We start from the raw sequence: 11,874 nt of genomic DNA, 5'->3' as shown, positions 1-11,874 counted from the left end.
TTGCAAAAAAGAGTTGTTATAAACAAATGTTGGATTGCTTCCTCTTTGTAATTTTTTAATTGCCATGCCAATATCTCTTTGTCAAATTATATTTTGATAAAAGCACTTTTTCGATGAAGAAATCAGAAAATATCTTAGTTTTAAGTGGCACCATCATTCTCCAAATATATCTGGGACAGAATCTAGCATGCCCATTTATTAAGTCAAGATGAAGTCAAACACCATCTAAACGTGTCTGGTACATCATTAGACAACTCAATTTCCATCAAACGTTGAAGTAACGCGTGGGATTGTGGTCGGGCAGCCTAGAGTGAGCTGATGCACGAGACATGTTGCGGAGTAGCGGTAATTAAACTGGCAATTATGTTTCCATAACGGAATCTGTAGTATCCCCGGTGTGCCGTGTGCACATTCTGGAAACAAGTTATCGCATGATAACAAAAAAAATGATCACAAAAATGGACGCGCCAGGTAGGGGTCGAACCTACGACCTTCCGCTTAGGAAACGGACGCTCTATCCACTGAGCTACAGGCGCTTCTTGTGCTATCATTCGGAGAAAGTTATTTTAGTTAAATGGACCAACTTTACAGGAAGTGTCGCGTTAGCTCTTCGGCGATAATTGATACTGGAGTACCTTTAGTACAAACAAAAAAAACTTCCAGTCACGGATATGGTGCTCCGCCACTGTCGACCGGACAGCATGAACACCCACACTCTCAACTGTCTCACAGCCACATGATAAACCCATGAATTTTTTTGATGTACGTAGTGCTAGTCGCCGCAGTGTCACCAATCATTCAGAGCCTGCAGGTTAGGAAAAACTTCAGATGGTATCGATAGCATCCACACGTTCCTCCATCTTCAGGCAACTGTAACATGTATCGACCTCTGGTCTCAGTCTCACAAAAGCTCCCTCCTTTTGTCTAAAGCACGCTGCGCCAATGTGGACGCCCATAACCCATTCCATTCGACGATTGCAGCTTAGTGGGCGGCACGAGAGATCATGCACCGATAAAACAACAGATCAGATATCGATGCATGCACCGTTCGTTTTATAATATAATGTCTATGTTATGGAGAACTTCTGATTAGTGTCGCTAGGTTGGTGAAACGTATCTTCTTCTTTTTCTGAAGGTCCCTGAATACTGGTGGTCGCAAACGAGCTGTGTCTGTAATGGACAGCCCTAATGTTTCAGCACAAAGATGTTTGCCAACCTTGCAGTGGACAGATGGCATGCTTGGGCCAAGTAGAGTTAGTTGCATCTATCTTGATTGGTACTACATCCATGGCTTTGCACAGTTTTAGGTGCAAAAGATGCCTGCAATGTAGCCAAACACATGGGGTGCATCAAGTTCTCGGGATAAAGCTGTGTGTTTCAGTGTTTGTACTTTTGAATCCAGATTGTTGTAGTCTAGCTTTTCAGGTCTGCATGTGAGCGGTCTTTGGTCCATGTCTGTCTGCAAGACATGGTCATTGCACTTAGATTGGAACAGGTGTCCAATTGAGGGCACAGTTCTCAACCCTTTGGCCCTCTCTTACATTCTTCTTTGTGCTATTCTCCAAACCGGAGGCAAAAGCATTGTCTCGTTCCACTGATTAAGACGAGTTTGAACAATTAAAAAAAAATAACAAATCGAATATACTGTCCCGACATGATATTGGCAAATTGCTTACCACCCGGCGATCTCCAAAGCGTCATCTCCGTATTGATTTTTCGCAAAAATGACCTTTAGCGGTGAGGCGTTGTTAAAGAAAAGAACCTTGCGTTTTCTTTTTCATTCCAAACCTCCCAAGTATCAAACATCATTAGCGAAGCCATTACTTTCCGATGAGACATCAAAACACTTGACATGCTGAGCCGCCAATGCTTTATGTCGTGGTCCGCCTCCCATTGCGAGCTAGGTGTCGAGATGGACATGGCCAAGCCAATCCTTGGACATACCCTAAAGCCGCATGGTGAATCTACAACAAGAGAAAATATAAAGAGACGTTTCTAAGGCATGCTTGCAAATTAAGAAGACAAAGGTCATAATTTGGCCAACCCATTTGTTGAAGGTGGTCGCCTGAACTCTATTTTGGTTGAGGAAAGTGTATATCTTGCATTTGGGCAGTGTTTCATTAACACACGGGTGGATAGATTCATATTTTAAATTTACTCCCTCCATTCCTTCCATATGCACACGCGTTTCATGATTTGTCTATGTGTATAAGAAATTATTGGTATATATTTGCTATCATTAGAATGTGTTTTTAAATACGAATAAAATGGTACCAATTGTGTACTGTATAATCAAAATATTTTTGCTTAAATCTTTCGTACCTTATTCATAGAAACAGAGGTAGTACCTGCTAATATTTATGATTAATATATTTGAGGTAAAATATAAGCATAAAAGTAAATGTAATGAAATAGTCTATTGTCTATCTCTACTTATACATTCATTACCTATAAGCTCAATGCAAAGCTTTACGTAAAGAACACAAATATGTTCACTCCATCACTTATGCCATAGTCACTACTCAGTACTCGCTTATTAGTCACTTCTATCATGCATAACAATTTTTTATTTTCTTTTAGCATAGTATACATGATATGATGTTTCACAAATTTCTCCGCAGAACAAAAAAAGCTGCAAAACTCTTCCAATATTTTTTCTTCGGGAAAATCTTCCATAAGATGCACGGAAGAGCAAGCCAGTTTCGGCCTCAATTTGAATGATTTTTTACTGCCAGCCTATGGGCTTTGTCCCCCCTTCTCCATCAACGAATACCATTATTGGGCTTTCTAGATAAAGTTATCCTGGGCTAGGCTCTGGTGCTCCGTACTCCTAAGGGGGCATATGTTTGACCAGCCCAATTCTTTATCCAGGGGAAGATTCTCAGATGCTGGGCTGGATTTTTTTTTAGGGGTGTGTGCGTGTGTGTGTGTGGTGGGGGTGGGGGTGTGGGGGGGGGGGGGGCTACCCGAAAATGGACGTCCAGCCACGGCTCTCATATTTGTTTTTCCGCCGGCGTGCCCCAACTCTCCTTCCGGCGCCCCCAGGTCGAATCCAATCTACAAGGGGCTAGCGGGGGCTCTGGTGTGGCGAGCAAACGCTGCGGGCCAGCCCTGTTGGCGACCGGAACCAAAAGAGCACAAATATTTTCCTCCTTTGCCTTGCGACCACTGTCGCCGCCGCAACCACCCCTCGTTGCGCCGGTCCATTGCCGCCGGTAGGAACCCACTCCACTGCTGCATACAATGCGCCGCAATCCTCGCCACCTCACCGGCTCTTCCCACCATCGCCGTTCACCCGCTCACGCCACCACCACTACCTCCATCCCCACCACGATCCCACCTTGCACGCGAGGTGTTTGGCTATTTGCCAAGGCGATGGACTCGGCGACGAGGACATCATGGTCGCGCTCATGGACGAGGAGCTCGTTGTCGCGGCTCCTACCAGGGACACCGCTGCAGACGACGAACATCTAGCGATCCTCATCTCCCTATTGGCCATGATCGCCAAGGAGGACAAGCTAATCATTGGTGGCTCCGCGCCGGGGCGCCGCAAGAGCAAGCCGAGGCAGAAGATGGAAGGCTACTGCATGCTCTACGCCGACTACTTCGCCGATGATCCATTGCACGGCGATGCCGTATTCCGCCATCGTTTCCGGACGAGAAGGAAGCTCTTCCTGAAGATAGTCAAGAATTTGAGGGAGATCGACTACTTCAAACTGAAGAGAGACGCTGTCAGCGAGCTTGGTTTCTCGACAATTCAGAAATGCACGGTGGCTCTTTGAATGTTTGCCTATGAAATTGCAGGTGATACACCGGATGGCTATCTACGCATGGCAGAGTCCACGGCCATTGATTGCATGTATAGATTCTGCATGGCAATTGTGGCAGTGTTTGGAAAGACCTATCTGCGCACACTCAGTGCGGCAGACACAACTCTGATTTTGGCACAAAATGCAGAGAGATGTTTTCTTGGGATGCTTGGCAGCATCGGATATATGAATTGGGCATGGAAGAACTGTCCATTTGCACACCAGGGCATGTATAAGGGACACAAGGGTGCATGCAGTGTGGTGCTTGAGGCAGTGGCTGACCAGGACCTGTGGATTTGGCATGCGTTCTTCGGCATGGCAGGATCACACAATGATATCAATGTGCTGCAGTGCTCCGATGTATTGCAGAAGCTTGTCTAAGGCAATGCCCCTCCGGTGCAGTTTGAGATCAATGTCGACCAGTATGACAAGGGCTACTATCTTGCAGATGGCATCTATCCAAGATGGTAAACATTTATGAAGACAATCTCGAACCCTGTACCTGGAGGGAAGAAAGCTTGGTTTGCTCAAATGTAGGAGGCTGCCAGAAAGGATGTGGAGAGGGCATTTGGTGTGATGCAAGCTCGCTTTGCCATTGTCCGATACCCTGCTCTTACATGATCCAAATAGCAGATGTGGGAGGTCATGATTGCTTGTGCCATACTGCACAACATGATCATCGAGAGCGAGTGGGAATTTTCAGTGTTTGACACTGAACCATATGAACGGCTGAGTCCTCTTGCAAATGTTGATCACAATGTGCCTCCCGCCGTCGCTGCTTTTCTCGCTAGGCGTCAAGAAATCCAAGACTCCAACACTCATAACCAACTGCAAGATGATCTGGTGAAGCATTTCTGGATTCTCAAAGGCGACATCTAGTTTATTTATTTGTTTGCCATTGTGATTTAATCATTTAAATTTGTGTGGTTTCATGAACCTAAATTATTTGTGTGCTATGTTGAACTTGTTGAATTATGTCCAGCATTTGTTTAAGTTGTAATAAATTATCACAATTTATTTGTTGTTTAAATTTAAATTATATATGAAATTGTATTGGGGGCGCCTATGGGGTGCACGGCTGGGCGCCGGCAAGTCCCCATTTTGCATTTCGCAGGTACCCCCTCCCCCCATACGGTCCCTAAAACGGTTGCGGCGGACGCCGTATGGGGAGAGCGAGTGGAGATGCTCTTAGCACGGGTTTTCTCGTGACATGTGGGATCCAGACGTTTCTTTCCTCCTTTTTATTTGTTCTATTTTTATTTATTCTTCCCAATATCTCCCGTGGTGTGATATTATGTTAATAGAGAAAAGGAGTTACAAGCAGAGCATATACAAAATAAATAAAACAAATGACTTAATAAGTCAAAAGAGACAAAGAGAGAGAGACTATATATAAATGTTCTAAGAAGCTAATCAAGGAGGGATTGGACCAAAGTTTGCTTTCACAAGGTTCCTGGGTGAGTTGGCAGTGCGCGCGCATGCCCATATGTGCTTGTAGGGCATTGCCCCTAGGTCGCACCAGCTCGGCTCTCTATTTGCGGAGGGCTGGCCTCAAGGTGGTCCTCCTCCGGTGGTGAAGATGGTGCCCAGAGTTGCTCCGGTGGCGGCAGCAATGTAGCAACCTCGATTAGACCATCTCAGTCTCGTTTCTATATAGTCTTGGGTGGCCTCGGCGGTGGTTTTGGTGGGCTTCACTCTCCTCCGCTGCCTACCAGATGCTTCCTCCGGAGGTGGTTTAGTCCGGCAACCAGGGTAAACCTTGCGACGCAGCCACGTCGTTTCGCTTCATGAAGGCGCCGTTTAATTAGGTTACGAGGGGTTGATACGTGCATTTTACATTATCAATATAGTGAATTATATGATATGTTTTGAATGATATTTGCCATGATCTATCATTTTTTATGTGTTTTTAGTTGATTTATGGGACTTTCCTACAAAGTTATTTTCATTGGTATTTAATTTCTGAGAGGCAAAAAACCTTTTTTTTGGTATTATGCTGTTTCAGGGACCTTTTGGACGCCTAAAAATCAAAGAGAAAATACCCGATCATTTTTTCATCAAGAGAAAGACAATGGGCCAAAGAAGCACAAGAGGGGAGCCACGAGACCCGAAAGAGACAAGGTGGTGCGCCCTCCCTCAACAGGGCGCGCCACCTAGGCCCCCATTTCGGCCTCGAGTGTCATCTCGGCTCCTCCTTTTTACAGATGCCCCCATCTCGCTAGAAAACCTACGCCATTTTTCCCACAATTTATAGAGGCAGCGGCGGAGGTGAAAGTTCAATGCCGGTAACCTAAAAGGGAGGGGGGGTGAATAGGTTCTACAAAAAAATTCCTTAACTTGTTTGCAATTGTAGGCTATGGGGATAAATAATGTGGCATAATGCAAACTAAGTGGAGCACCCTATATGATAAAATACATATATGAAAAACTTCAAGCTCGATGGCTATCACAAATTAAATAAGTGGAAAGAAATAACCGAAGCACGTGCAGACGATGATGTATCCCGATATTCACTTCCTTGAGGGGAAGCTAGTCACCATTGAATATGTGCGCTTAATTAGGTTGCGAGGGGTGTCCCCAATGTAGCACTCGGAGTTGGTGGTCTCGCCGGTGTTGGGTACTACTCAAGGTGCGAGTCTGCAGAATGCAATGTATGCCATCGCCAACACTTTTGTCGGCTCATTTCCAAGTTTGGCCATTCGCTTGCTCCTTCTAGGTGCATGTAGTGGTACGTTGGTCTGAAAAACATAGGAGATTTGTCGGGCTATAGTGTTGTTTGGTGTTGGCTGTGTCACATTCTTGAGGCTCAGTGCCCCGCCTCCTCTCTTTTATTGGGTAGAGGTTGGGCAAGACAAGCTTGTCGCCGTTGTGTAGGAGTGTGTTGTAAGCCGAAAGGCAAGTGTGGTTATGTAACCATTCTATGACATTCTTGTCAACTTAATACAAAGACACGCACATCCATTGCGGGTTTTCGAAGAAAAACAAGGTTAAAAACTTTGCTTTCACTCTGAACTTCTGAAGCCATGCAGCTGCAAATCACTCTGAAAACGAACCCTCCTAGGTAATACCCTTTTGCTCAAACATTCATTTAGATTCTTTCGCTTCAAGTACAAGCAAAATATGAATACTACTGTGCAGCTTAGCATATACATGTTTGTACCGTCTCTGCGAAAATAAAATGCTACGAAGCAAGTGAAATATGCAAATCGCTATAAAGTAAAGACACGGCAAAACAAAGAAAAATACGGTCTTCTTCTGGAGAAGAATATCTGCAAGTGTGCATCCTTCAAAATAATAATTTATTATGCTATCATTTGTCTTATGGAAATAAAAAATGAGACACCAACTATTATCGTTCGCGGATATATGAACACGGTTCTTGCACCAATTTTGCCGATCTTGTTTGGAAAATATAGTATCAGCACCACTACAATTTTAGTTTAAGCACTAGTACCACTAGAACTAACTCCTTCAAAGTCAAAGATATGAAAAATCTACTGGATATTTGCATGAAGAAGATGCAACGACAGAAAATAGCGAAGAACAACAAGGTCATAAAAACAGCAAGGAAAATCTGATACTGCAAGTCTGCAACTACGCAGCACAGCTAATGCAACTTTCCACCAAACCTACTCCCATTTGGATTGATAGTTTCCCTTACAAAATTCTGCAATTACTCTCCGGAGGTTCCAAACCACGTAGGGGCCAAGGGCCGCCTCCCTCCCAGAAATCTGAGGTTGAGGGAGACGAGCGAGGCGCACCGCAAGAGCTGCAGCGGGACCATCTGGCTGAAGGTGTTGTTGGCGAGGTAGAGGCTGGCGAGGCCCAGACGGCAGAGCGCGGAGGCGTTGATGTCAGCGACGGCGATGATTCAAGGTTGGCTTCGCTGTTTTTTCGGGGGAGGTGAGTTAGCCAAAACAATTGGGCGGTGAGCGAGCGCAGGGTGGTGCCCTCATCCGGCACTTTTTACCGGACCAGTTCAACCCTTTTTTTAAATATATTCCTAGAATCTAGCTCTCCTGAACATTTTTGCGCTCCAAAATGAACATGTGGCAACCACTAAAAATGTCAGTATTCTTGCTATCCACAGGCTCGCAACTGAACCAAACGCCCTCTAAGGCCACACGGAACAACTTGGAGTGCAGAATCAAATAAGCGTTGATGACATGAACACACATGTAGAATATATTTTTCCGGTACCTCTCATCCCGACATCGTGTGTGCACAGCATTGCACACCACATTCGCATCAACCATGTGATCTTTTCGATCGCTCACCGATCAACAAAAAGAAGACATGTCACAGGAGAGCACAAAGAACACTAGTTGTAGGCACCAAGAACCAGAGCCTAGAGTCACTAACTATACTTGTGAGTAGGGAAGTGCAAAGATGATAATGCATGTGCATACGTAGAGGGTGAATATTTATTGGTTCCTTAGACAAACTACCCGCAAAAAAAACTAGTTGAATGCATGTAGGTTGGTATGGCTCTTATTATCTTTTATCGTCACGTATAGCACACATCTAAATATAAATAACTAAGTGGTCATGTGCGGTTACGGTTTCTGAACAGATTGTTTTTTCAAACAAATAGTTGGCTCTTTGGTTTTTAAATCGATTGTCCCTCAAGGATTTGTGCGGCTATAATTTTAGTGAGACATAACATAAAGATAAGAAATCACAAAATTATATTCATTTAATTTTCTCCCTCTTTGCTTGGCGCTCGGCTTTCGAGACATGTCACCACTATGATTTGGGCATATTTCATCCATGGTTCAGTCGTAGTCATCGTGATTATAGTGAACTTTCTTCTCAGCTTAAAGTTGTGAAAATTTTCAGCTTAAAGTTATGAAAATTCTGACAGCGGAAGCATCGCTTAGAGGAAAATAAATTAAGAGCCGATGCATGAAGCTTACCTAAAATAATTATGAAACTTCAAAATACATGTGGAATATTTATAATGCTCAAGCAACATTTCATCTAAATTTGTGAATTTTGAAACATGCATTTCATCGGTATGCCATCCTCCAATTTGCACCAACTGTGATATGTGAATTCGTAAAACTCCTCAAAATGGTACCCTAACCTAATTTGTGACCTTAAGGCCACATTTCACCAAGTGCGGTCTCTATTCTCTACCTTGATTGCGAGGACAAGTAACATTCCCTCAGTTTTCACTACACATGAAAACATGTAAGCAAGGTTTTTTTATTCAACATTAGTCTCAAATCATCACCAGGAAGCAACCTCTAAGAATAGAATCTACATCAAATTGAAAGGTAGCAAACAAATAGAACTATTTTCCTTCAATTCTTACTACAATAACCGGAAGCTCCAACTAAGCTACATCAAATTTTACATTATGAAAATTCCATTATTTATCGTGGTCCTCTTTTTTTTCAAACAAATATTTGGCTCTTTGGTTATCCTTGCCATTTTTAACAGGGGTTATTCTTGCCCTTTTACATCTCCTATCTAGTTTCCCTAGTTAGGCCTTTCAAGATTGGGAACATCAAACTTCATTGCAAAACAACGATATAAAAAAGGCACATTTCTCATCATTCTCTTTTTTTTTTCTCTAGGATCCGAATCCGATAAAAAAATTAGGTTAATCATCATACAAAAACTGGAACCCTCTTAAGCGATTAAGGGGTTGTTTGATCAAGAGGGTACATTTAGAGGATAAAGATGTCCTGACTACTTCCTCCGTCCTATAAAATTTAGATGTATATAGACACTAAATAGTATGTAAATATATTTAAAAACTTCAGCAAATCTCAGACATTTTCACGAAAGTGGGGGAGTACCATTATTTGACTGGGTAGGATAAGAGGTGATTAGTGAGAGGCTTTTTTGTGTTTGGTTCAAAGGAGGACAGATCATAGTTGCCATGTTTCTTGGGAACGAGGGATGGGAGTCGGAGGCTGCAAAAATAAGGGGGCGACAGGGGTACACATCGCAAGATCGATTTTTTTTACATCGGGGACACGATTCCATCAATTTCGGTACGGTGAACCCGGTACGGTACTGCGGTTCGAGGATCGCGAATCTACTAGTTGAGACGATGACCCCAGAAACGATATTGTTTTAGAGGGCATGGATCAACTATATGCATGAAAGTGGTAGTAAAGGATATTCAGTTAAAGTTTACAGCAAGAGTACTCAACAAAATACTTGACTTAACACGAAAATTTGAAATTCTGACAAACCAAAGTAGCAGACAAGCAAACTGATTAACGAAGGTGACCAGACGTAATCACTTCAATCGTCTTCAGGTTTCACCAATAGGCCAACTAACCATGTACCTTCAACCAAAAAAGAGAGGAGAGGAATCTTCAAAAATTAAGATCAAATACATGGAAAAAAACAGACTCGAAATCAGTAGGAATCACCGTACTTTCTAAATCTGGATCAGAGGCGTTTACGTGCAGCTTGTAGCTTGTGATTCAACTCCTCTGCGAGGGGAGAAATCCATGGGATAGGAGTACCTATACATGATGGAAGAAATTCATGGAAAAAGGGATCGTCTCTTCGCCAATGGAAAGATCCATTGATGAGCATGCTGTTGAAGCCAACGATGAGTTCTTGAGAACGAGGAGTCTGGAGAACGATTGGGGAAGGGAAAAGAATTGACGCTGGGTTCCTTATTTACCAGGTCGGCAGTAATTACAGTTGGGTCGTAATCGGGGATTTGGGGCCACCGAACCTGGGACGTGTACGGAATCGGAATCGGAATCGAGGGACGCGTTTCCATCACCGAATCCTATCGTACCGGACATCGTTCCCGACTCCGTTTTCGGGCCGATGAATCGGAAACTCGGAACGGACCACCGTTCCCCATTTCCGGCTGCTACAGATCCACGTGGTCACCTCCTCTATAGAGTTTGCGAGATTACCTCTACACACTACTGCAAATATGAAATTATATCGATTGGAGATTTAAAAAATCAAATCATAATTTGGGAAGAATTTTCTAGATATGATTAGTACAGGAAAATCTGTTTTGCTATGTCGATGCCCACCACACCACCGAGTCAGTAGGCTTAGTACAGTACACGCTGGGGAAGTAAATCCGTTTTTTCAGCAACTCCTTTTCTACATGGGTGCCCAACAACGAGTCAACGGCCCAGCGCCAACTCCCCCTCTCTCCCTTCACCAGTACGTCGATTCCCGGCAACCCCAGGCTCCCTTCCCCAAGGCAGCTTGAGCAGCGTGCCGATCAGTTCCGTCGATTGCATGTATCGATCAATGGAGATAGGGGATTTGTCCATCGGCCGGCGGCGGGGATTTGTCCTCGGTGGCGGCAACGGTTGACCAAATCACGGTGGCACGGATCCGTACGTTCAAGATATTCATGGATGGATCGAGGGCCTCCAGCTGCTCCATCCCAAGAAAGGTCGTTGCTGCTCAGGTCGAGCGAGGTGAGCTACTGAGCTCGGCGAGCTACTCCGGCAGCGGGTAGCGGGCCCCAGAAGCCGTCGGAGCTGAGGTTGAGGGAGACGATCGAGGGACGCCGCGAGAGCTGCAGCGGAACCATCTGGTTGAAGGTGTTGGAGGCGAGGCTGAGGCCGGCGAGGACCAGACGGCAGAGCGCGTAGGCGTTGATGTCAGCGACCGCGACGATTCAAGGTTGGCATATCGCTGTTTTCCGGGGGAGGTGAGTTAGCCAAAACAATTGGGCGGTGAGCGAGCGCACGGTGGTGTCCTCATCCGGCTCCCCTGCCAGTTTTTGTGAGCCAATTCAACCAGTTTTTTTAATTATACTAGTAAGTATGCCCGTGTGCGTTGCTACGACGTCGCATAAAATTGAATGGACAACGTTGTTTATAAATCCAAATGTCATGCATTCTCTCATTGACTTGCATCTTGTTATCACATAACATTATTATAAATACTCCCGCTTTTCATACAATATAATAGTGAAACAATAACATCATTGACCTGAATTCTCTCATGAAGTATATAATTGTGAAAATCACTGGATCCTGCTTTTTTTGCATGGAGATCGGTTCGTGCATGACGGAAGATGCAACATTGTATGATGCAGAACGTTCCTCCTTTCTCT

At 44.3% G+C, this 11,874-nt stretch overlaps 1 non-coding gene across 1 annotated transcript; it reads right to left on the bottom strand.

Annotated features, from left to right (window-relative positions):
• Positions 1-463: 463 nt before the first annotated feature.
• On the bottom strand, positions 464-536 carry TRNAR-CCU. The gene has a single exon. It is a non-coding gene; the product is annotated as a tRNA-Arg (tRNA).
• Positions 537-11,874: the final 11,338 nt, after the last annotated feature.

Source organism: Lolium rigidum, chromosome 3 (assembly GCF_022539505.1).
Source record: "Lolium rigidum isolate FL_2022 chromosome 3, APGP_CSIRO_Lrig_0.1, whole genome shotgun sequence".
NCBI lineage: Eukaryota > Viridiplantae > Streptophyta > Magnoliopsida > Poales > Poaceae > Lolium > Lolium rigidum.
This window is presented reverse-complemented; position numbering and strand designations above follow the sequence as displayed.